At 46.6% G+C, this 24,960-nt stretch overlaps 1 pseudogene; it reads left to right on the top strand.

Moving 5' to 3' along the window:
* LOC107159434 overlaps positions 1-24,960 on the top strand; it is a 70,288-nt pseudogene that overhangs the window by 27,542 nt on the left and 17,786 nt on the right.

Here is a 24,960-nt window from a genome sequence, read left to right as displayed (position 1 = left end):
AGCATCTCTTTCTAATTATGGAACAGTAAGTACAGTTAGATGCATGTAAAGAACAGTAGACAGGATCCATGTAGCCTTTGCATGCCAGTTAATCAGCCTCAACACCGATCATCACTCTGACAATAGTGTGATTGAGCATCTGGACAGAGGTATGCCCCTGCTCATGACAGACAAGAAGAAAGCGGAAAGATGTGAGAAGACTAGGTGGCTTTGTTCTTCACAGGGCTGTGGCGGTCTATGCACATTGATGACCTCCGGAGGTCCACAGTCATGGCCTCTGACATGACTAAGCTGCAGAGTGTCACCATCAGCCAGCTGTTCATGCCAGGAGGCAGCCTGAAGTGTGAGTTGCAAGGTGGCAGTCTGCAGAGGTGGGGGCAGAAAGGCAGATGCCAAGTTAGGCAGCCTCCTGTGAAGCTGGAGTCAGGGCTGCCACATTTGAGTCACCTTTGAGTCTCAGCACCTGCCCTCAGCAGAAGCTCAGGATGTGGCACTGAACTGCCTGGCTCATGGTCAACATAACCAGGGCTTTGGGAAGGCCAACAGCAGCACCCAGTGTATCAGTTGGTGTGCTGTGGGTCATGTGCCAGCCCTCAGCAGAGGCTATGGGGCACCTGAAGAGTGGGTTTCATGCTGATCTATATGACAGTCTTCCTTTTGACTGGGGCTGCCACTGAAGCTTGGGACAGGAAACCCTGGAGAGGCTCAGCCTAGGCACAGACTTGGTACCACCCACCTACTTCCTTATCCAAGTGGTGAATTGATTGTGTTCCCTTCATTTGCAGCAAAAGGCAACCAGGAGGAGGTGATGGAGGCAGAGACCAGCAAGTCAGGGGAGGTGGCAGAAATGGAAATGGAAGAGGAAGGTCCCAAGGAGATGGAGCGGGAGGCTATGGACCTGATGGGCGGTGATGTGAGTTCTCCTCTGTTCCCCTGTTGGCTGCAGGTGGCTGAGCTGGAGGAGCCCAGGCAGCTGTGCCAGGGACAAGCTGAGCCCTGCCTTCTCTTTATGCTGGAAGGGTAGGGGACTTACCAGGACAAGATCTGCCTTTCCCTTCTTTGTGAAGGCTCCTAGTTAGCTCTAGGAGCTGTCCCTCAACCACTGGCCAAATCCGTGACATCAGCCACCACCTTGCCAGTGGTCCTCTAGGGGTTGGGTAGTACAAGTACACAGGGATCAGCCGGGGGAGGTCAGTAGGTCAGCTTCACCATGGAGACCAGCCACAGATGCTTTGGATGTGTGGATACCAGGCCACCTTCTCATGTGGGTAGCGTAGCTTTCACCCACCCTGGACATGGCAGCAGCAGATGATGTGCTATCTCCCTTGGCAGGCACAGGTCCTGGACACCACCAGACTGCTGAGGAGCTGTGTGCAAAGTGCCGTGGGGATGCTCCAGGACACGGAGAGCTGCACATGCAACATGAGGAGAGTCACCATCCTCCTCAGCCTCTTGAATGGGGACAGTGTGTGCAGTGGTACGAGTCATGTCACTGCTTCTCATCCTACCCCAGCAGGCCCTTCGTGAACAGTGGGGATTAGGTGGCTGAGTGTGGCGAGCTGCCCTTCTGGGTTTCTATGGCTTGGCAGATGCAGCTGCCATAGTGGGAATCTCAGGACATCTCTAGAATTCTGCTCTAGAGTTGGCCTGGCCAGAGGACCTGTGGCTTCCCTCTGCAGGGGAACTGGTCAAGCAGCACAATAGAGCCTCCAACTTGGTGCCCACAGATGGACCAAATTATGTCCCTTCTGCCTTTTCACAGCCTCGTTCTTGTGGATATCCAAGATGCGCCTCTCCGTCCTTCTAAAGAAGCAAGAAGAGAACCAGCTCTGCAGTCTGAAGGAGTGGGTGGGGCGAGAGGCTGCGAACCAGGATGCACTCCAGCAGGCGGGCACCTTCAGGTACTGTGAGCAGCGGGCAGTGCAGGGGCCTGCTATACCGTCCCAGGGGAAGGAGCACACCAGGTGTTTCTTTCTCCACCTCTGAGGAGGGCAGAGCTATGTTTTTGCTCCAAGAGCCCAAAACAGACCTGGATGGTGGTCATGTGTGGTTGTTGGCCATGTGGGTGGTGGTGCTGGGGTGTTTATTGGCCACCTGGATGTTGGTCAAAAGGGGTTGTTGGCCACCTGAATGGTGGTCATGGGGATGGTTGGCTTCCTTTCTCTGCTTTTGTGTGCTTAACTTTTTTCATAATATAAAATTTTAAAAAATTGTTCTCATAGGATGTTTGCCAGCATGTCATAAACCATAGCCAGGTTTGCCATTCAAGGTTATTAAAATTGAGATGGTGATGTGCAGGGAAGTAACAAATTATCTTCCCAGGCCTAGAGCTTGAAGTAACAGCAAGTACAAAAATAGGACCCAGGAGTGTCATTTATTGCCCATGATCTTTTTTCTATAAAACCATGACACTTTTCTTCAGACCCTTTGAGGAGCCTGTGCTATGCTCAGGGTCTCAGATGGAGGGTCTGAGGGTCTGAAACCACCTGTTGGCAGGATGATCTTAGGCCACTGAGGTCCTTCACAGTCCCTCCAGGTCTTCTGACGCCCTGGCTCCAGGCCTGCTGCCACATGTGGCCCACAGGGGGAATGTGGGCGATGGCAGAGTCCTGGGAGGCCAAGGCCCATGGGTGCTGGCTTCCTCACCACAGGAAGTTTTTCTGTTTTGAGTTCTCTCTGCAGTGCTCCTTAACTTCTTTCCTAGTTACATCTTCTGAAGGAAGTTTGTGAGGCCAGAAACTGAATATGCTCATGTCTTCCTGGATGGTCTCCCTTTCGTAGCACATGTCCAAGCCATGTTCCCATCGCCCCTTTGCCACTGTTGCTCTGGCCTTGCTGGGTTTGCCAGCCTCCCTTTTCACTGCCCCATGGTCTCCACAGCACCTAGGACCAGTTTCTTCCCCGTGGTCACCAGCAACATCCAGGAACAACTGGACTTGCTTGCACTGTACCCTCAGTGCCCATTTCTGGGGCTGGCAGGCCCTTGGGAACCTGCTGGTCTGTCACAGGATGTCATGACTCTTCACCTGCACTGTGTGTCTGGGACTCAATGTCATGTACCCTTGTGGCTAGATAGTCAGCCTCCTTGGAGTCCTTTACACCAGGAGTCCTCTGGTTTTTAGTTCACCATGTTAAGTAGCCTGTTGACTTTGATATTCTTTTTGATTCTCAACTTGTTTCAAATTTGGTCTCTTGGAGGCCCTCTGAGGTGACTGTTACTCTCAAGCAATTCCCAGGGCATTCAGCTGTTCCGCCCAGGGCCTCTTTCACCACACACCCTTATCCTCTGTGCATATTCTAGTTTAGGGTCGTAAGTTAAGTGATGTCCTTGACTAATGAATCCTGTATACTATATACTCAGAAAAAAAAATTTATACACCCACTTTTCTTTCCAACACAATTACTTCGTAATTCTTGCCCTTTACCACAAGAAATTGTAGAATTTTTGTTATTATATAAAAATATGTCATTTTAATATGAAAGTGAGATGTAGTTAATTCAACCAATTAACAATTGTCAGTCTAAAGTGCTCAGGGTTATTTACAGAAACGCCAACAACGAAAGCTGAATTCTAGATAAACATGTTTTCCTATTTAACTTCATCTAGATTAAATTTCCTTTGGTCTCTTCATCTTTATTATATTGTATATACAGCCAGTTTTTTCTTGAAATATTGATTGATTGATTGATTTTAGGGAAGTTGGTCATTATTTGATTTGTTTATAGAACCTAGATGGCTTGATCTGAAAAAACATTATATTCAAATCAGCATATATTTCTTTACCTTTTCAAGGCACTAGTTACTGTTACTAGATGTAGAATTAAGTTCCATTCAGTCCTGTTAACTAATATTAAGACAATTGCATTTGTGAGTCTCTTGTACTTAAAAGTGATGAAAACTTCAATTTACGGCCCTGGCTTGTAGGCTAGAAGGCTTGTTGACACAGAGGAAGGAGGCATTGAGATCTTGGCACTGGTTGTGGTGCTGAGCCACAGTCCCATGTCCCCTGTCCCCTGTCTGTTGTCCTGCCCCTGCTGCAGGCACGCCCTTTGGAAGCGGATCCAAAGCGCAGTCACTCCTCTGCTGGCCAGCATGATCTCTCTCATCGACAAAGATGGCAACCTCGAGCTTCTGATCAGACCACCAGCCTGGGCCCAGGACCTGTGGATATTTATTTTCAGTGACACCAACTTACTGAACATTCCACTTGTGATGAGAGACATGAGGTGAATGAAAATCCACACACCACTCTGAGTAGCTCTCCTGTGCTTGAGAATGTAGGCACTGCTTTCTGAGAAATATTTGTGCTACCTCCTTCTACAACCGAGAGGTTGTGGCATCCTGGCAGGTCTTTGTCTCATCTCTTCTCTCCTCATTTCCTTCTCTCAGGGCACCTGTTATAGTTCAGAAAGCCAGGTTGGACTCTGTGTGCAGTAGGGACACTGCCCTTTGGAGAGAATGTGTCCTTAAACATGTTCTTGTTCCCTTATGCTATTCCTAGTTCTGTGGGAGGCTACCCAAGCTATTAAGATTGTAGGGACTTCAATTCTAGAATGTAGGCCAATAAGGGACAAGAGATAGGCAGGCGCAGGCACTGGAGACCTGGTTCTGACTAAGGCTTTGGGCCCTTCCTGGGCCATGCTCAGGTGGTCTGCTTCCATTCTGTCTATAAACAAGGGTCAAGGGTTTTGAGGTGGCCCTCCAGTTCTGTACACAGGAGTCCTGGCCAGGAAGGCAGACAGCAGCTGACTGGGCAGGCTTAGCACCTTGTCTTCTCTCTCTCTCTCTCTCTCTCTCTCTCTCTTCTAATCAGTTATACATGACAGCAGAATGCTCTTCAATTCATTATACACAAATGGAGCACAATTTTTCACTTCTCTGGTTGTACACAAAGTAGGGTTACATCATTCATGCAATCATATATGTAGCTAGGGTGATGATGTTCATCTTTCCTACCCCAAATCCACCTCCCCTCTCCTCTTTCCCCTTTGCCCAATCCAAAGTTCCTCCACTCATCCTATACCCACCAACCCATTATGGATTAGCATCCACTTATCAGAGAAAACGTTCAGTCTTTGGATTTTTGGATTGGGTTATTTCACCTAGCATGGTATTCTCCAACTCCACCCATTTACCTGCAAATGCCATTATTTTATTCTTTTTTAATGCTGAGTAATATTTCATTGTGTTTATACACCACAGTTTCTTTATCCATTCATCTATTGAAGGGCATCTAGGTTGGTTCCACAGTTTGGCTATTGTGAATTGTGCTGCTATAAACACTGATGTGGTGCGGGGGATGGAACCCAGGGCCTCACACATGCCAGGCAAGCACCCTACTGCAGAGCCACTCCAGGCCCACAACACCTTCTGAGGACTGTGTCCCATGTCCTCTGGTGATCAGAGTGCCATATCAGGAACCGATTCTCGTTCATCTCACCTCACTGCAGATCCAAGAGTGAGATGTCCTCCATCGTGGTGCAGAACCATATGAGCGTTCCTGAGGGTGCTTGCAACAGTGTCCCCTTCAGCTGGAGAATCAGGGACTATGTGGAAGAGCTCTGGGTCCATGCCCAGTACATCATGGGTGCAAAAGGTGAGCCCTGCTCAAGATGGGCCGATGCAGCCCTAATGAAGCATCCTTTACCCACAAAGATTCTGCCTGACCATCAGCAGGCAGAGAGCAGCTAGTACCTGGTAAATTCTGGGACTTGTAGTTTTCACACTTTGCATGTGGAATAGGCTCAAGTTCATGCCCTGCCTTCATTTTGAAATTTCTGCTGAAGGAGTGAGAGTCTCCAGGAGGTCACACCATGAAGGGAGCCTGTGAGGTGATTTAGTGGTGCACTGACCAGCAGGCTGGTGAACTGGAGCATGTTCCAGCAGGGACGGGGCTTGCTACCTGCTGCAAGCTGACCATTCCTGTCCTGAGGCTCAGACCCAGGAAGGGTCCCCTTTAAGCTTTCTCAGCAAATGCTAGCAATGAAAGGAACGTGTCCTCTTTCTCCATGCTAAGCCGTTGGTCCCTCCTGAGTCACACAAGCTAAACAGTTTGTGCTCTGCTGTCACATGCTGGGGGCAGGGTTTGGCCATAGTCATTCCAGAAAAGCCAGTGGCAGTGCTGTTTTGGAAAAGTCATCTTTTATGTACGTGTGAAATATGTTTGCAACATTTACATAGAGAACCAATATGCTCAAAGTGAACTTCCTTTCCTGGGTCTGCATTCTGTTGCTTGTCTTAAACCAACATATAACAGTCTGTCTTTAGCTGAGAGGGTGTTTCTTCACCTGGGGCAATGCTCTGCCTAACCCTGCTTTTCCAAGAGAGTGTACAGCTAGGAGCTAACTCCCCATCTGCTGAAAGGCAAATCTCTCTGGTTGGTGTAGTCTCTGACCCCAGCCCTGATGAGCAGCCCACTCAGTCCTGATTTCCTGGAAACCAAAAGCCACGCTAGCCCCAACAGGAAAAAACATATGAGGTAGCCTTAGTTTTGTGCTACATGTCCAATCAGTATAACAGGCCCCCTTCTTTTCTGTGTGTCCTAGTCTATATATCCACCATTCTTTATTCCCATAAGGCAGCTAATGGCACTTTGTCTCTTAAGTCGCCCTGGCATGCTGCACTAGCCTGTGGCTCCTTCCTTGGGAGTGAGCTTCTCAGCTTGTCTCAAGCCACTCTGGCTTCCTCCCTGCAGGACGGTCAGAGAAGTTAGTGGAAGTCTTCCAGCAGACTCCCCTGGGCATGTTTCTTGCCCAGTTCCCCAGAGATCAGCAGCAGGAGCTGGTTCAATGCTACTTGAGGGACTTCCTGCTCTTGACCATGAGAGAGTCCACCTGGGAGAAGCTGAAGGTAGGTATCCACTCAAAGTCATTGTGTGGTAATTGCCCAGTACAGACTGGAAACAAACATGGAAAATCAGCTTCTGAGATCTGGTACTGCTGTGTGGGGGAAAGAATGAGGCCACACAGGATACTAAGCTGAGAATGTCCTTTGAGCTACCCAGAACACAGGGCTAGTCTTCGTCATCCCCAAGGCCTCCTGGAATGGGACGTTCTAGTAGTCAATATTAAGATAAATATGTAACTGACCTCTTAAGGTAAAAATAATAAGTGAAATTTGTGGAAAGGTTGATACTTTTTGTTTCTGGAGCTGAGGAGAATACCAAGAGCCTCAGGCACGCTAGGCAAGTATTGTTTACAGATCTATAGCCCAGCCTAGATGGAAACTGGTAGTCAAATGCAGCACAGAAGGTGATAAATGTGGGAGAACATACTGTAGCCAGCGTGAAAGAAGATCAATGAAGCGTTTTGGGAATCAGAAGACTATACCCTGATTTTTTAAAAAGGGGTAGAAGTTACAAGGCAGCTACACAGAGTGTAATCATGAGGCTATCTAGAAAGCTTTGCTCACAACTCAACCCCACCTGTAAGTCAAGAGAACATAAACAGTCTTCAGATGTCACTTTTACCTGCTCATCTGGAAAAAAAACCCAGTTTTCAAAAAGAAGGGCAGGCTCACAGGCCTCCTGGGCAGGTACTGAGCAGCAGTCACATGGCAGGGTGGTTGGAGAGCCTGCCCCCCACCAGCCAGCTGCTGAACATCTGTGAGTGCCAGCAGAGTTCAGGCAGGTGCTCACATCAAGGCTTTCCAGCTTTGTTTCTGATCACAAAGAGTTAGAAACAATTTAAGTGCCAGAATAAGGGAAAGAGGAACAAATTAAAAGTATGGCCATTTTAAAATGGTTGTTTGCAACCATTGAAAACAATGTTTGCACAGGTAAACACTTAGTGACAGAGGAATTTTCATAATCTAACCTTGAGTGGAAAAAATTAGGAACACAGTGTTCCTGATTTAAGGATGATTCTGAGGAAAAGCACAGCTAGGAAAATGGCTAGAGGCTCTACTGAAAAGCAGTCAGGAGATAGGAAGTCTGGTTTGTTATTTTCTTTTTTGTGATTTTGAGTAGTTCCGATTTCCCACAGGACAAAAAAATCTCTTTATAATTTAAAAATTCGTACTGAAAACCTTTCAAAACCCCAGTTTCTGCAGATGGCCCTGTGGTCCTGTGTCTGTGAGCTGCGAGCAGCCTCAGGGAGGCCCGAGGAAGGGCCCTGCCTGCCGTGGGTGCACCTGGCCTATCAGCATTTCAGGACCCGGCTGCACAACTTCTCCAGAATCTTGACCATCCACCCGCAGGTTCTGCAGAGCCTCACTGAAGCTGTACAGAAGCACGACAGGGCTGGCAGTGAGATGGTACAGCCCCTCTGGAGGCGCCTGTCCTCAGGAGCACAAGGAGAAACCCTTTAGGGGCCTGGGAGTCAGCATAGCTCAGAGGTGTTGGGAACAGCTGGATAGTCCTTCCTGTATCCCAAGACCCAAAGGAGCAGGTTATGAGCCTGGAATGCAAGGACACACTCTGCCAGGACCTCTGGCCTAAGGAAGCCACAGCCAAAGAAGAGGGAGGGTGGAGGGGCAAGGGCCCTGTGGGATCACGTGACCACTCTTCTCTTCCCAGACACTAGATGTGTTGGCTGCAATGCTGTGCTGAAATGCTGACAAGAGACACCCTGAAGCCGAGTCCCCGGGCCTGGCTGCAGCTGGTGAAGAAGCTGTCCATACCACTGGAGCTTGTCTGCTCAGACGGGTACATGCAAGACAGCGGGAGCACAGCCAGAGCTGTCACTGCGGAGGTCAGGTGAGACCCAGAGTCCAGCTGTCCCTGGCACGCTCAACCTGTGCTCATCAGTGGATTCGAGGTCCTGGCACACCTAGCAGCAGTGTGCTCCTGCCACGGGAAGGGCTCTTTGTGCACTCACTCTGTGCTTGATGAACCCTGTTAGATGCTTCAGAAAGAGGAGAACTACATGCAGGGAGGCCATGGTGCCCCAGAGCCACAGAAAGGCAAGTTATTCATCTGCACCTGGAGAACCACTGTGGTGGCAGGGAGCCATTATAACGGACAGGGGCAGGCAGGGCAAGCAGAGGGCAGGCCTTCAGGGGTGGGGAAGGTCCCAACCTGTGCTGGGCTGTGAGGGTCAAGAGGGACTCACTGTGTGCAGCATTATGAGAGAGTGGGCACAGTGGCAGTGAGGTAATAAAGTGAGACCCCAATTCCTGTCCACATGAAGAGCTAGGAGTGCTGAGGGCACTTAGAATTATCTTCTTTAGTGCCATCCATTTACTTGAAAATGCCATGATTTTATTCTCTTTTATTGATGAGTAAAATTCCATTGTGCATATATGCCACATTTTTTTTATCCATTTATCCACTGAAGGGCATCAAGTTTGGCTCCACAGTTTAGCTATTGTGAATTATGCTTCTATAAACATTGATGTGGCTGTGTCCCTGTAGTATTCTGTTTTTAAGTCCTTTGGGTATAGTTGGAGGAGAGGAATAGCTGGGTCAAATGGTGGTTCCATTCCCAGATTTCCAAGGAATCTCCATAATGCTTTCCATATTGGCTGCACCAATTTTCAGTCCCACCAGAAATTTATGAGTTTACTTTCTTCCTCACATCCTCGCCAACACTATTTGTTGTTTGTCTTCATAATAGCTGCCATTCTGACTGGAGTGAGATGATATCTTAGAGTAGTTTTGATTCTCAATTCTCTGATTGCTAGAGATGATGAGCATTTTTTCATATATTTGTTGATTGATTGTATATCCTCTTTTGAGAAGTGTCTGTTCAGGTCCTTGGCCCATTTGTTGATTGGGTTATTTGGGTTTTTTTGTTGTTGTTTGTTTGTTTGTTTGTTTGCTTTGTTGTTGTTGTTGTTTTAGTGCTTAGCTTTTTGAGTTCTTTATATACCCTAGAGATTAGTGCTCTATCTGATATGTGAGGGGTAAAGATTTGCTCCCAGGATGTAGGCTCTCTGTTCACCTCACAGATTGTTTCTTTTGCTGAGAAAAAAAATTTAGTTTGATTCCATCCCATTTATTGATTCTTGATTTTAATTCTTGCACTATAGGAGTCTTAATAAGGAAGTTGGGGCCTAATCCCACATGATGAAGATTAGGGCCTACTTTTTCTTCTATTAGATGCTGAGTCTCTGGTTTAATTCCTAGGTCCTTGATCCACTTTGAGTTAAGTTTTGTGCATGGTGAGAGGCAGGGGTTTAATTTCATTTTGTTGCATATGTATTTCTAGTTTTCCCAGCACCATTTGTTGAAGAGGCTAATTTTTCTCCAATGCATGTTTTTGGCACCTTTGCCCAATATAAGATAATTGTCATTTTGTCGGTGAGTCTGTATGTCTTCTATTCCGTACCATTGGTCTACCAGTCTGTTTTGGTGCCAATACCATGTTGTTATTGTTACTATTAAGGTCTGGAATAGCGAAGCCACCTGCTTCATTCTTCCTGCTAACAATTACTTTAGCTATTCTGGGTCTCTTATTTTTCCAGATGAATTTCATGATTGTTTTTAATTTCTATGAGGCATGCCATTGAGATTTTGATTGGAATTGCATTAAATCTGTATAGTGCTTTTGGTAGTATGGTCATTTTGATAATGTTAATTCTGCCTATCCAAGAGCAAAGTAGATCTTTCCATCTTCTAAGGTCTTTGATTTGTCTCTATAGGGTTCTATAGTTTTCATTTTATAGATATTTCACCTATTTTATTAAGTTGATTCCCAAGTATCTTATTTTTTTAGGTTATTGTGAATGGGGTAGTTTTCCTCATTTCCTTCTCAGAGGCTTTGTCACTAATATACAGAAGTCCCTTTGATTTATTTGTATTGATTTTATATCCTGCTACTTTGTTGAATTCATTTACTAATTCTAGAAGTTTTCTGGTGGAGTTTTTTGGGTCTCCTAGGTATAGAATCATCTCATCAGCAAATAGTGCTAGTTTAAATTCTTTGATTTCTTTCATCTGTCTAATTGCTCTGGCCAGTGTTTCAAGAACTATGTTGAATAGAAGTGGGGAAAGAGGGCATCCCTGTCTTGTTCCATTTTTTTAGAGGGAATGCGTCCAATTTTTCTCCGTTTAGAATGATGTTGGCCTGAGGTTTAGCGTAGATAGCCTTTATGATGTCGAGATATGTTCCTGTTATCTCTATTTTTCTAGTGTTTTGAACATAAAAGAGTGCTATATTTTGTCAAATGCTTTTTCTGCATCCATTGAGATGATCATATGATTCTTATCTTTAAGTCTATTGATGTGATGAATTACATTTATTGATTTCCATATGTTGAAATCAATAAATGTATTATTTATGGTCATTTTGATAATATTAATTCTGGACCTATGGATGGTTCAACTTGATCTATGAACTATGAATCCCATTTGATCATGGTAACACCCTCTTTTGACAGAACGCAGTGGAATTGGGTTTTCTCCGTTGCACTCTTTGTGGAGCACGTGCTCCTGGGGACCGAGAACCAGATTCCTGAGCTGTGCCAGCTGGTGACCAAGTACATCTTCTCACTAGACAAGGGCATTCCTCTTGGTGGGACGCAGAGTTCGGGAGCCCACTCCGCCCTCACCTGCCGGTCAGTGCTGGGCTCTCACCCAGTCACACAGGGGAATGTGGCTCATCAGCTGGCCATTGCATGGATAAGCTCAGTTGTTTAAGAGTTTGCCCTGCCTGATTGCTGAGTCGGGGCATGTCACTTAGGGATGTGAATGACTGGACAGAATGAGACTTCTGCAGGGAGCTTGCTTGCGCATGCATTGCAGGAGCTGAAGGGTTAGGCTCCACCCACCTCCAGGGTGACCTGGAGCAGGTCAGCATCCTAGCCCCCAGGGGCAAAGTCACCACTGCCCTAGGCAGGATGATAGCAAGGTAGGAGAGTACCACTGGAGCTGAGGACTTTAAAATGCATGCGGTTGGTAGGACCCCAGGAACAGAAAACCACTGAGCCTCTGCTCCTACAGCAGATAAAGCTGTTGACAGCACAACCAGTGTCCCTCAGAGAAAGCCACCATCTCAGTGACCAGGCTGTCCAGAAATAACAGCCACTGAGCATAACATGGTTCCCACCTCTTTCACCCTATGACCTTGGGCTGACCTTGGGTGACTGCTGCATGAGAATATCCCATGAGTAGAAGGCCACTGGCTTCCAGAGTGCCCACTGTCAGGATGTCTGGAAAAGGCCACTGTAGACAGGTATGCAGCTTTTGAAATGCAGGCAGGCTCACTGAACAGAGATTGGCATACCCAGAATTGACCAGAATGTCAGAGGCCTTGTTCAGGATGACCTGTGCAGGCCAGGGCTTGCTCACAGCTCCTAAGGGCCAGGTGCCCACTACTTGTTTCTTGCCCTTCTGTCCTCCTCAATGACCACCTTCCAGCTGCTGGTCTTTGAAGACTTTTCCTGCTGTCTCAGCCTGAGGAGCAAAAGAAGGTGGGGGGGTGGCAGTGACAAGAATGGAACCCAGGGCCTCATGCATGCTAGGCTGGCGTCTTGCCACTGAGCTACACCCCAGCCCCTGCACACAGTGCCTTTAAGAACACAGCCTAAGCCAGGCATGGTGATCCATGCCTCTAGTCCCAGCATCTTGGGAAGCTGAGGCAGGAGGATCACAAAGTCAAAGCCAGCCTCAGCAACAGTGAGGCGCTGAGCAACTAAGTGAGACCCTGTATCTAAATAAAATATAAAATTGGGCTGGGGATGTGGCTCAGTGGTTGAGTGACCTGAGTCCAGTACAAAAAAAAAGAACACAGCCCAGCCTCCCCACCCTCACACACACACATATTTCAGTTTTTATTTCACCACCCTAAAGTAAGTCCCTTGGCCTCATCTAATTGAAAGGTGGTGGGAAACCTTTCTCAGAGTATACTTATGTGCCATGGAACTTGGAGGGTTTTATGGATCTTTGGTGGTTTTTGTTGTTGTTTGTTAGGTTTTTTTTGTTTGTTTGTTTTTTTGAGAAAAAGGAAAAAGAAGTTTTATTGCTTTGCTAGCAAAAGGAGAAACACAAGAGACTCCTGTGCCAGAGAATGTGATTCCCCAAATCAGGGGAAACAGAGTGTTTTTAAAGAGGCGATTCAAAGGAATCCTGTTTTTACTGAGGTTAGGAAGTAGAGTTTGGAGAGACCAAGGAGGAGAGAAAAACAGGTCTGCTTTAGAGCAGCAAAGGCTATGTTCAAAGCATGAAGTGGACCACTGCTACAGAGGTTCTTAAGGGAAAAGATGGTGGGAAGGAGCGTTGTGTCTGCCCCTGTGGCCTCAGGCATCCTGGACCACCTTCCCACATGGCCAAGACACTGCTCTCTCCAAGTCTTTCCTGTCCCATCCAGGACCTTCAGACCTCTGGCCACTCAGCCAGGTCCAGTGTGGTCTCCAGTGGTCAGGTAGCCTGCTAGCTGAGAGATGGGTTTTCTGGCCCTGCATGCTGGCATACGCATGTTCAAGGTGGTGGGAGACTTTTTCCCCAATATAATGACTTCAAAAACTTCACTGGTTTCTGGATCATTTCCTTTTAGTCAGATCCCTGTGCAAGTAACCACAGCCACAGATGCTACCCAATTAGTTCCCGAGCTTGAAGCCTGTTCTGTACACGGGTCTCTGCTCTGTGCATCTGATCCAGCTACAGGGAAGTCCCAGGGCCGTCCATTGGCTACCTGATGCCTGGGAAGGATGCTGCCCTGCATTGATCTTTGCTGCTCTCCTCCTCTGGTTGGAAGCTTAAGTGTAACTGTGGGGACGCCTGGGGCCTCAAGTCTTACCTCCTGCAGGCTGCCATTTCAGAGCTGCCTCCTACAGTTAGCCTGCACCCCCTGGCTATTGATAAAAGCTGAAAGTAGCCAGCACAATGGGTATTTAAGTCTTCTCCATCAGCTTTCACAGGAGGGTTAGGTATGGCAGACAGAGATAGGTGTTAGGCAGGTAGGCAGGCTGCTTGGGAGACCAATTCTCGTGGCTCATGTCTGTCATGCATTTTTCAACATGTCACAAGGAACTGGCTTTCCCTTATGTCCTATCCCTAACCTCCCCATCCAGCACCCCATCACTAGGCCACTGCTGATTTTTTTTTAAGTGTGCTAAAAATATACATAACACAAAATGCATAGTCAGTGGCTTCAAGCAGAGGGGTATTGGGCAGCCACCAGATCATGCTCCAGAGTGTCCTCACCTTCCCTACCCAACATGGACTCCCCAGCCCCTTCCCAGCCCCGGGGACCCCTGATCTATTTTCTGTCATTCTGACTGCCGCAGGTACCTTACATAAGTGGAATAGTTCAGCATTTGTCTTTGGTGTTTGGCTTGTGTCACCTAGCATGATGTTTTCAAGGTTCATCTGTATGGTGGCATGTGTCAGCATTCGGCTTTCTTATGGATGGATAATGAACGCCACTGTATAGGTAGATACTGAGTCTGTCCACTCATCTGTGAATGGATATTCAGGCTGCTTCCACCTTCCGGCTATTGTGATTGCTATAAACTTTGGTGTTCACCAACTTATTTGAGGCCTGCTTTTGTTTCTTTTGGATGAATACCTAGAAGGTGACTCCTTGTATTATTAAATTTCTCTCTCTCTCTTTCTTTCTTTTTCTTTTTTTGGTGCTGGGGATTGTACCCAGGGGTGCTCTACCATATACCACTGAGCTACACCTCAGCCCTTTGTTTTATTTTGAATCAGGATCTGGCTAAGTTGCTGAGGCTGGCCTTGAACACATGATCCTCCTGCCTCAGCCTCTGTGTCACTGTGTGTGTGCCACTGTGCCTGGCTCAGAGGGTTTTGATGTGCATTGCTGTAATAGCTAGGGATGCTGAGCATTTTTTCATGTGCTTCTTGGGTATTAATGTATCTTTGGAGAAATGTCTAAGTCCTTTGCCCATTACTGAGCTGAGTTGTTAATTAACAAATTAAATTTATCAGGATAATAAGCACATCATTTCCAAGTATGATCAATCCTGGGAATTCAAGAATGGCTCAAAAAATATCAATAAGTGGCATCAGTTATATAGCTCAATAATAAACTCTAAAGGATAATTTCAAAAGGTAGAGAACATTTGACAAAATTTCTGATTTAGGAAAAAAAAATGATCTAGGCAAAGTAGCAATAGGGAACTGTCCTTACTTGTATAATGCCCAGTGGACTACTTCCTATAGGAACATCTGCACTAACATCATGTCTGACCACAAACTCTCAGAAACAGCCATTAAATCATTAAATACAATATCCTGCATTGCTGGAGATGTGCATTTGTAAATGAGTGTCCTGGAGACACTTTGATTTATTTTGTGATGCTTAGGTGGAACTCAGGGCCAGGGAAGTGCTGTGCCACCCAGCTGCTCCCCAACCCAACTTCCTGTTTTCACTGAAGCAAACATATGCTAGACTGTTAGTACAGTGCTGTTCAGAATCGCAAAAACCCAAATACACACTAAATACCCATTAATGGAAACAGGTATCTGGAATATTCGTTGGGGGATGCCATACAGTGGTTAACACCAATGATCTGCAGCTGAGCCTCTCAACCAGGCAATCACACAAGCAGGCCTACAGTGAGGCCTCCCAGGCCTCAGGGCTTAAAGAGCAGAACAAGCTGGACAATGGCAGAGTATTTACACAGGCACACAAAACCTCAGAGAAGCTTAGGAATATGGTTACCTGGGAGGAGAGGTGGGCACTCGACCAGAAAGGGATGCCTGTGTTGCCACACTGGATATATTTGTGATATTCCTTTAAAATATGATCTAGCTGGGGTGGCAGTACACACCAATAGTCCTAGCTCCTTGGGAGGCTGAGGCAAGAAGATTGCTTGAGTCCAGAAGGTTTTTTTTTTTAATTTTTTTTTAGTTGTTGATAAATCTTTATTTTATTTATCTATACGGGGTACTGAGAATCAAACCCAGTGCCTCACACATGCCAAGCAAGTGCTCTACCACTGAGCCACAACCCCAGCCCAGAGTCCAGGAGTTTGAGAGCAGCTTGGACAACACAGCAAGAACCCATCACTAAATAAGTAAATAAATAAAACAAGATCTAAAGCCAATATTACAAAAATGCTGAGGTCTCTCAGAGCTTAATGGTGTATAGCAATGGTCATCACATTATTATCATTTAAAGTTTGAAATTCATCAAGAGAAGGGAAGGGGCAAACCTAGAAAGAAAAGAAAGGAAGAGGGAAAATTTAGACACTGGGAATTTGGTTCTTCTCTTTTAAAAGCAGCAGAGCCACAAAGAGATAAAAGGATGGGAAACTGCTAAGAATCCCTGAGGCCTTGGGCTGCCCCAAGGCACAGGTGACCCCTGTCCCTCCTCGATGGTTGCCACCCCTCACCAGGCCTTTCTCCTCCAGTGTCTTCAAGAGAACTCTGACCTCAAGACCCACAGGCCTTTTGTGGCTGTGATGACCACTCTCTGTGAATGCAAGGAGCAAGCCAGCAAGAGCCTGGCCAAGTAAGAGGGGGTCTGAGCTCCAGGCGGGAGGGATCACTGTCCCTGGGGTGCTGGTTTCTGCCTTGGAGCCCATCGCCTGCTTGGATTTCAGGTTTGGAGTGCAGCCATGCCTCATCTGCCTGGGAGATGCTCAGGATCCTGTGTGTCTGCCCTGTGGCCATGTGTGCTGCCTGCCTTGCATCAAGATCTGGCTCATCCCTGGGCAGATGACTTGCCCTTACTGTTCAACCAACCTGCCGGACAATTTCTCTGTGACAGTTTCCCAAGAGCACAGGTAAAATACTCTTTGTCTTTAAAAGTCTTTCTCTTTTCTCTGTTCCTTTTTTCAAATATAATATTTAGAAATTCAATTTCTATTAACCTCTATTTGGTAAAAGCCTGGCTTCAGAGAACTCTCTGAAGTAAGACTCCCATTTGGGTGCCTCAGAATTCCATTCTCCCCAAGACACACGTTTCCTGCAACATTCTGAGACAGCAAAATTCAGAAACTAATAAATGAAACCCTTGAAAGAGACCTAAGAAACTTAGATGCAGGTTCTCTGTCTTCTTTTTTATATAAGTGGCGGGTGCAGGGGTGGACACCAGGCATTGTGCAGTCTAGGCAAGCAAGCCCTCTACCATCGAGCCACACACCTGCTCTTGCCCAGCCTCTGGGAGGTGCGGGAAGGGAGCTATGGTGCTGTGGGCTTCAGACCATGGTTGTGCTCCATCAGTCGTTGCTTTGCCTTTTCTTTTGTCCCAATGGAGGGGTTCTGTGACAAGCTTGGGCTGGTTCGATGATGAAGGTGTTCCGGGAAGAGATGTGTGTAGAAACTCTCTGCAGTTTTGAAGACAAGCTAATCAACAGAAGTAGACACTTGCATCTGTTGATATAAAATGAGTTGCTATCTAAATCTCAAATCATTCTGCATGTAAGGATTTGGGAACATGCTCTCTGAGTCCTCTGACTGGGTTTTTATTGTTTCCTCAGGGTGGCCATTGAGAAACACGCCCAGTTCCGGCAGATGTGCAACAGTTTCTTCATGGATGTGGTGTCCACCATGTGCTTCAAGGATAGTACCCCTCCTCAGAAGAGCGTGATTGACGAGCTGCTGTCTCTACTCTTTGTGCGGAAGGAGCTTTTGAGAGATGCTCCCCAACGTGAGTTGCTTTCTATCTTCAAACTTTGTTTCAGTTCCTCTCTGTTTTGTGCCATGATATGAGCAGTAGCACCTTTCTCTTTCTGTAAGAACACACCAAGTCTCTCTCGCCATTTGATGATGCTGTGGATAAGACTCCTGTCATCCGCTCCGTGGTGCTGAAGCTGCTCCTGAAGCACAGGTGGGAGCGGCTCCCTGAAAGCACACTTGTCTAAGGCCTCAGCTTCTCTGGGCTGGGCTGGGCTTGGTCTTTGTGCTGCCACATATCCTAGCTCATGATCTGGGAAAGTTTCTTCAATGCAAGGAAACCTGGTCTCTGTTTCTTATGTTTAGACACTGAACCCTGTGGGCACATGAGTTGCATGTGGCCAGGGTTGGGTACAAAGTGTTCTGGGAAGGGACCCTTGGTGAAGCATGCAGAATCCATGCATTAGGAATGGTGGTTCTGACCCTAGCTCCATGGCCACCCCAGGGTGTGATTTGTGGTATGGTAACAGACTCTCCCTTACCCTCGGTGTCCTCCAAGTCTAGATTCCACAGCACATGGACTCTCTATTTTCTTAGTTAGACAAGTGGTCAGTGATGTCCAAGCATGGTGTCCTCTGGCTGATCCTATGTGTTCATCTAGCTTCAGTTCTCAGAGTGCTGGTGGGGACCCTTTGGTGGGGAGGGTATCCCTGAGCTCTGAATTTTAAAACATAATACAGTAATTTGCCTTTCAACATGTTGATATTTCCAATCCATTGGAAAGCAGTGGTAGGTAAAGCACTGACCTCTCTGCATGAAGGAAATTGCAACCATAGTCATGGTCTTCTCCACTATACACATGGTAGTTTTTAAAATGCCACTTTCACTTACGAGCTTTACTAAATCTCAACCCTTGAGGTTGCAATTATTAGTGTTGTGTAGAAGCAGGAGATAGACCCAGAACACTGCATAACAGAGGACAGTGCTTATCTCAAAGAATGCCACTCCTAAAGGTCTCCAGATTAGAACTGGCTGCTTGTCTCAGGCCTTGCTGTTTTGCCTGAACCAGTGACCACCAGACCACAGATCTGTGGTGATGTTAATGAATGTAGGTCGGTATCTACAACAACAGGTTGTAGACTAAAAAGATACCAACTCAAGATCTGCCTTGCTCAGCAAACCAGGGCTTTTCCAAATGACCAATGCCTGATGTCACAGAATCATGTGTGTCAAAAAATGATCCAGTGGCTGGAGATGCAGCTCAGTGGTAGAGCTTTTGACTAGCACACAGTGAGGTCCTTGGTTCAATCCATAGCCCTGGGAAAAATCCATAACAGAGTAGACTATGTGATTGTAATATAGTTGATGATAAAAACAACTGATAGGGTATCAGGTCCCATAACCAGCCTTCAGAAATGATCACTTTTCAAGTGTTGGTACAGTATTGGAAAACAATATCGAAAAAAAAAGGCTTCTGAACTCCCATTGGAGCGTCAGGCGGGCTCAGACAGTTCTTCTGTACCTTGGAGAAGTTAGCTAAAGGTTCAGAACCCCAAATATATGCAGGGACTATTAAAATTTTCTCTCTTTTTTTCCAGCTGCATCATGTATGAGGCCATATTTTCTTCATATTCTTCAATGTAGCATCAGAAGCAGATGTAGGAATCATCTGACTTCTGTTAAACTAGGATTCTGAGAATTATAGGAATATAAAACAAAACCACTCTTTTAAACATCATTAGCACATGTGGGTTTATTCTTTTTATCTTAAGTGAATTGATAAATATTCTTGAAATTTTCAGTTTTAATTTCTAATACCATAAAGATTGATAGATTTGACCCACATAAACAAAAAGTCTTTGCAGTTCTCAATAAGTTTTAAGCCTGTAAAAGGGCCTGAATCCATAATGTTTGAGAACAACTGCTCTGTGATATGGAATTTCATATTCCTTTAAGACTCTGCAAACATATTTTTAATAAAGAGCTGTCAAATCCATATACCTACATATGTACGTATCATACCATTATACACACAGAGAGAAATAGATGGGCAGATGATTGACTGGTTAATAGATGCTCTTTTGTGTAGGGTGATTCTGCCATCCTGACATCACCAGGAATAATATTTCTCTTTCCACAGCTTCCAAGCAGTGAAAGATTACATCCAGGCCTACTTATCCCTGTTAGAGAAGAAGGAGTTCATCACTGAAGATAAGACCGAACTCTACATGCTCTTCATCAACTGCCTAGAAGTAAGCTGGCTACCTCTTTGTTGCTTTTCTTTTTTTCTTTTATATATATATATATATTCTTTTTTTATTGGTTGTTCAAAACATTACAAAGCTCTTGACATATCATAGTTCATACATTTGATTCAAGTGGGTTATGAACTCCCATTTTTACCCCAAATACAGAATGCAGAATCACATCGGTTACACATCCACGTTTTTTCATAATGCTTCTGCAAACCATCTGAACCGTATTATGGTTTAGGCAGTGGCAGAGTTTCCGAAAACTGACAGAATGCAGCTTTATTCAGTACAATTAACAGATGCTTCTTTTCCATGTGGAAAAAGAAAGATGTTTCAAAGACATTGCTCTGCTCTTAGATGTCACACACACAGTCAGGAGCCACTTGGTGATGTTTCCTTCACTGCATGTGTGATGGTGGTCTCGTGAGATCCTTACCTAGTATCTGAAGCTGTCTGATGTTTGCACAACAGTGAAAGTCCCTAAGGATGCATTCTTGCAGGTGTCCCTGTTGTTAAGCAGTGTGTGACCATATTGACAGTCATGTGCGTGCAGGTGCAAAGCGAAGACATCACAGCCTGGAGGAGTACACCTCAGGGTTAGCAATGGTCATCCCCAGCTGGCGAGATCATGAATACTTTTTATTTTTATTGTCTTCATATTTTATAATGCATTTTAGATTATGAACAGTTTTCCTTATAGGTTTGCTTTTTCCAGTTGTTTTCTATGATTCAGAAAATTTATACTTAGATCTACAATAATGGTCTTTATTTTCCCTTGAATTCTCACTGGCAATTTTAGAAGGTTGGGGAGTTGCCTCTTACAAAGTATAATATTCTTTTCTTTCTTGTTCTTTGCTCCTTAGGATTCAATTCATGAGAAGACCAGTGCTTACTGGTCTTCTCATGAATTGAGTGAACTCGACTGCCTGAGGGAGGAAGGCCATTTCCTACAGACCTGCTCCTCAGGGAGACAAGGCCAAGGACCTACCATTGTGGCGTCTGTCGAGTACCTGCAGGAGGTGGCCAGGACCCGCCTGTGTCTCAACAGGGCTTCTGACCTCCTCTTGGAGCTTCAGGAAGGATCAGGCAGGTCTTCTCTACCTTGGAGAAGTTAGCTACAGGTTCAGAAGGACAGGAACTGTCCTTAGGGTCTTGCTGGCCCTTACCATGGTCCCGTCTTCTGGATGTTTTTTACTGAGTTCCCCAGAAGCAGGCCCTCAGTTTCCAGTTGCCAACCAGCTTTCTCCTTGCACTCTCAGAGCTGGCTGAGGAACAGCAGTGCTACCTGCGGCACGTCCAGCAGTTCTGCACCCAGGCAGGGAACGACTGGCACCGCGTGTACCTGGTCCGGAGGCTTGCGAGCCTGCGTGGGATGAAATTTGTGCAAAACCTCTCCAGGGAGGGCCATAGGTGCCAGTGGGTGTTTCCCAAGGAAGTCATTGCACAGCAGGTGAGATTCAGGTCCCTGGCAGAGTGAGCAAGCTATGGGCACCACTCCTCACCCTCCCAGCCCTCATGACAGGCAGGACGTAGGCATGCATCTATCTGATCCTTGGTCTCTGCTTCTGTGTGGGTTTAGGCCACCTGCTGTGGGGAAAAAGGTAGGCATGGACACATGTGTGTGTGCACACTGATTTGTCTTTCACCTGCATTTTATCTAGGCTTCACTTCTAATTGACTTAGACACAGGGAAAGTGAATGTGATTATTTCTTTTAATATTTGCTTCCAGCAAATTAAAAGATGACTTGGCTTGCAGGCTGTGTCTTGTGCTCTCTGCCAGGCAGAGGTGGGCAAGAATTGAGAGACAAGTGTAATGAGTTTGGCTTTCAGGTTTCTCTGTTCCCAGTGCTCAAAAATTGGTAAAGTCTTACTGTCCTGGGGTTAAAAATGGCACTAAAGCTCCTGGCATCTTTAAGATGACCAACTGGGACTCAGAGATGACATGTTTTTGTCACCTTGCTTCATGTGGTGCCGTGTATAGAGAAAGCAAGCAGCTCCAGGGTCAGCCTCCCTCTCCCTGGGCTCTCCGTCCCTGTGGAGGCCATGCTTCTGAAGACCCCTCAGGACTGTCATGCCTGGGCCCTACAGGGAGTCTCAGCTGAGCTACCTCCATCCTCCAACAGTGTCTGCTGTCTTTCTTCACCTATGGAGAAGGGCCTTGCAGAATGCCCCACCCCACCATGACTAACTCTCTTCTCCTGGGCTGCAGAAGGACCACACGGGCCAGATGGACCAATACCTGGTGCATGGGGACGAATACAAGGCACTTCGTGATGCAGTGGGCAAAGCCATGCTCGAGTGCAAGGCCCCCAGCCTCGAGGCTGCTCTGATGGTAGGATGGGCTTGCAGCTTCTCCCTGAGACAGGTGGCACCCCTCACACTTGCATCTTCCCTGGTTATGTCAAAAGATGCAGATGTGCTGGAGAGGGCATCTGAACAGCCCCTAGAGTGATACTAAGTACTGGGAGACAGATGCCCCTGGCCTCCAAAGGGAGTGAAAGATATCAATCAGCACAATTAGTAAAATCCATAGCTACGTAGATTCACAATCCATGTATATGCTTATCTGTTGATGCAGAGTTTTAGGATTCTAATATGTTTTGTAAATATTTTTAGCTGCAGATAAACACAATACTTTTATTTTATTTATTTACTATTTGCAGTCCTGAGGATCGAACCCAGTGCCTCATGCATACTAGGCAAGCACTCTACCACTGAGCTACAACCCCAGCTCCAGGATTCTAATCTTTAAATTGTTCTGGTCTTGCTTCCTTTTATAGTCCCTGTTTATCCTGGCCTTATGCTAGGAAGAGAAAATAGAAAACCCTGTCTCAGGAAACATTTCCAAGACCAGTGAAGTAGTTGGAGGAGAACAGGTGCTGACTTCTGTTCCTCCATCATGGCTGCCGGACCCCTGTGCACTGAGGTTAACCCGAGCCTGTCTCATGAACTCATAGCCCCAGTCATGTCCGTGGAGGCCCATGGTGCATGGCCCCAGGGAGGGTTGCTCCAGGTAGTGGTGTGTAGATTTTGAGGGTTCGCTCCACACCCCGCCCGCAGGCCTGCCTGCAGGAGCCCTGGAGCTCAACAGGCCGTCTACCTGCTGCTGGCGCTGTTCCGAGAAGTGGCTGTTCTCCCCTGCTCCCACAACTCAAACCTCCACCCTAAGCCACAGGTAAGTGACACATTGAGGCTTATGTTCAGTCTCATGATTGGGAGGGACTTTCTGAGCACAGTAGAAGTCACAAACTTTTATTTCCTATCAGGATAATAGGAATTATGACCTTCCATAATTTCCTATCTAGGATAGAGGGTGTACCCTTGTTATGTGGAAGAAATATTCACTGTTTAACCCAAACTTACAGTCTCAGGAATATTACCTAATGTTTACCAAAACAGAGTGTTGAGATCTGCACTCAGGAATGTGGTTGCTGTATTTCTATATGAAAATTCTCTTTCCTGATGAATTTCTCCTCCATTAATGATCATTGAACTATATTTACCTTAATATTTGATTGCACTCAGTATTGAAATGTGTGACTTTCAAAGAGAAAACCCTAAGTTCACACAGTATTCTTCTTTGACATATCCTAACATGAAAAACGTCTTTCGTGCCAGCAATGTGAGGCTGTGAGCAAGTTCATTGAGGACAGCAGGATCCTGTCTCCTCCGGGGGTCAGGCCTTTCGCAGCATCCCTCGTGGCCAACATTCTGCCCTTGCTGAGCGCGGGCCCTGGTGCTGACAGCCTTGAAGGAACAGTGACAGAAATGGCCATTCACACTGCGGCTGTCCTTCTGTGTGGACAGAACAAAGTCTTGGTGCCCCTGAGGAACTTGGCCTTCTCCCCAGCCAGCATGGTGGTAAGCTGCATGATGATGACTTTGGTTTCACAGTGAAACTTCAGTGGTTTTTCAGCCTGTGGATGTGGGAACTCTCTAACTTGTCCACCTTCTAGATTCTCTGCCCTGTTGCCCCACTTGATCCTTCAGCACAGTCCTGGTAAAAACATGCCCTACCCTTTGCCGTTTCACACAGAGCTGTTGTTCATCCTCTGTAAACAGCTCTTGAGCTGAGAAGAAACTTTCTCACTCTGTGCCTCTTGCTGGGTTGCAGCTACAGCCCACAGGCCCTTTCAGCAGGGCCACTTCTGCTCTTGGTCTTTCAGAATGCTTTTCTTCCAACAATACCTGAAGACCTGCTGGCTCAAGCCCAGAAGTGGGAGGGTCTGGAAGGCGTCCAATGGTATAGTGAGTATTGGTTAAGGGGAGGGGTCTCACTCCTCTTAGCTTGGAGTGATGCCATGCCAGACCTAGGGTTGGACCATGCCAGGCCTAGGGTTGGACCTGGGTTTCACAGGGTTCTGCTGAAGGCCCATGTCACCTGCCTCTCCTGGTGGCTCGAGGGCCATAGACTTGGCTGGCTAGATGACCAAATCGTTTCCCTGCATAGTCATGGGAAAGACCCTTTGGGATGCACTGTTGCTCTGCAGAACATGCCATTTGGAATAAGGGGGACCTAGGGACCTCACTGAGGCTCATTCAAAGGCCAGTCACAATCCAGGGGTTTTTGACCCAAAGAGAGCTTCCTGTAGTCTGGACCTGGGAGACAGCCATATAACCCCTGACTTTATGTGAGTTATGCTGTTACTTTGAGTAAATAACCTTCTAAAACTAAATTTTTAAGTTGTTCTAAATCATGCTCTTGCCAAAAAAGGAAAAATCCAAGAGAATAGAAAGATATAAAACACTATCCCCGCTGCCACCAAGTTACCCCTGGTACACACTAGTTGCTGGGTTGCAACTGGGATGCCAAGGTGCTGCTGGATGGGAGCCCCACCTCCCTCCCTGGCCTTGCAGCAGGTCTCAACCACACAGACCCTCAGCTGGTTCACCAGTCAGAGAGGAATGTGGGCTAGTTACCCCTGGAATCTAATCTCTCTCTGCTGTGTAAAGCCAAATTCAGACACTTTTCACTGGTGGCATGTGTTCACTGAGCTCCAGAACATGTCAAGAAAACTTAGCTGATGGCATGGCTCAAGGCTTCTTGTGAGGTGCTAAGGACGGGGGCTGTGTGTCCTGTTGGTCAGGGCCAGAGAGGAGGGCAGCAACTTCCCCTTCCCACATAGAAGAGACTCACTAGCTAACAGCTTGTCCCAATGGTCATCCGTGTACTGTAGGAGAGGTGAGTCTTGGTGTTTGGGGGAGGCTCTAAATGTGCATTCCCATCTGGGGTGGGAGGGAG

This window comes from Marmota marmota, unplaced genomic scaffold (assembly GCF_001458135.2).
Source record: "Marmota marmota marmota unplaced genomic scaffold, marMar, whole genome shotgun sequence".
Lineage (NCBI taxonomy): Eukaryota > Metazoa > Chordata > Mammalia > Rodentia > Sciuridae > Marmota > Marmota marmota.
The sequence above is the reverse complement of the archived record's forward strand: the minus strand, read 5'-3'. Positions and strand labels throughout refer to the sequence as shown.